The 1,715-nt window shown below is 47.8% G+C and overlaps 1 non-coding gene across 1 annotated transcript; it reads right to left on the reverse strand.

The window, feature by feature from the left end:
- Positions 1-608: 608 nt before the first annotated feature.
- On the reverse strand, positions 609-683 carry Trnat-ugu (transfer RNA threonine (anticodon UGU)). Its single transcript has one exon. It is a non-coding gene; the product is annotated as a tRNA-Thr (tRNA).
- Between the last annotated feature and the right edge of the window lie 1,032 nt (positions 684-1,715).

Consider the following 1,715-nt stretch of genomic DNA (forward strand, 5'->3'; position numbering starts at 1 on the left):
GTACACAAGATTCCAGAAAAATACAATAAGTCCTTATAGTAAAGTACTGAAACCACTAGCCAATTACTGTGGCTCCTCATTACACATTACCGTAACGAACTTCAGCCAACTTCTGTGACTCTCGAAACACCTCTAACACCAGTCAGTTACTGTGGAATACATATAGTACATAGAAAAAAGGTCCTTATAGATAAACATTAAGAACGACTCATGGCAACTTGGGTGGCTCTCAAACCCATAGCCGGCCGGACTGGCCAGGCGGTTCTAGGCGCTACAGTCTCGAGCCGAGCGCCGCTACGGTCCCATGTTCGAATCCTGTCTCGGGCATGGATGTGTGTGATGTTAGTTAGGTTCACTTAGTTCTAAGTTCTAGGCGACTGATGACCTCAGAAGTTAAGTCGCATAGTGCTCAGAGACATTTTTTTACAAACCCATATTGTACACTACAATGAAGAAAACATACCTTACTGGCAATATTAAATACACTTAAGTCCACCTCTCTGTGGCTTTCAAGTCATCTCATTTATATTTATGAAATGATAATTAAATGGACACCCTAGCTGCAAACAGGCGTTCATGTACTTCACTGGGGACATGTTGAAAATGTGTGCCCCGACCGGGACTCGAACCCGGGATCTCCTGCTTACATGGCAGACGCTCTATCCATCTGAGCCACCGCGGGCACAGAGAATAGAGCGTCTGCAGGGACTTATCCCTTGCACGCTCCCCGTGAGATCCACATTCCCGACATGTCCAAACCACTACATTCGTAGTGCGCCTAATAGATGTTTGCCCATCATACTCATTACTCGTGGCAGATTTTCAACATGTCCCCAATGAAGTACATGAACGCCTGTTTGAAGCTGGGGTGTCCATTTATCATTTCATTTCTAGCAAAGCTGCATGGTCATCCACGGTCACTGTTCTTTCGGGAACAGATACTACCGTCATATACACTGCTGGCCACCGTAAATGCAACACCAAGAAAGGCAAGAGGTAGCACAACAAAATTTATTTTGTAGATAACATGTTGACCAAGTATCAAATGATTACGTTTACAGACGTTTGTGACATGTGGTTCCTGCCAGAATCAGTAGCCAGAGTAGCCGCCATTGTTGGAGATCACCGCTGCCACACGTCTCGGCATTGAGTCAAAGAGACGTTGGATGTGTTCCTGGTGTACAGCAGCCCAAGCAGCTTCCACACGTTGCCAAAGATCATCTGGTGTGGCAGCTGGGGATGTAATCTGAGTCACTCGTTGAGCAACCATGGACCACATGTTTTCTATCGGCGAAATATCCGGAGAGCGAGCCGGCCAGGGAAGCAATTCAATCTGGTTATTGACGAAGAACCTTTGGACAACGCGTGCCACGTGTGGTCGCGCATTATCCTGTTGAAATATGGCTGTGGCCGAGCCCTGAAGGTACGGAAGGACAACTGGCTCCAGCACCTCGGATATGTAGCACCGACTATTTAAAGTACCGGCAATGCGTACTAGAGGCGTGCGAGAGTAATATCCAATACCGCCCCATACCATAACACCCGGTGCAAGACCAGTGTGGCGGTGCATAATGCAGCTATCCAGCATCCTCTCTCCACGGTGTCTCCACACTCGAATTCGACCATCGTGGTGCTGCAGACAGAAGCGTGCCTCGTCAGTAAAGACAACGTCATTCCATTCTGCCGTCCACATCCGTCTGTCATCACACCATTGG

Source organism: Schistocerca nitens, chromosome 3, assembly GCF_023898315.1.
Source record: "Schistocerca nitens isolate TAMUIC-IGC-003100 chromosome 3, iqSchNite1.1, whole genome shotgun sequence".
Taxonomy (NCBI): domain Eukaryota; kingdom Metazoa; phylum Arthropoda; class Insecta; order Orthoptera; family Acrididae; genus Schistocerca; species Schistocerca nitens.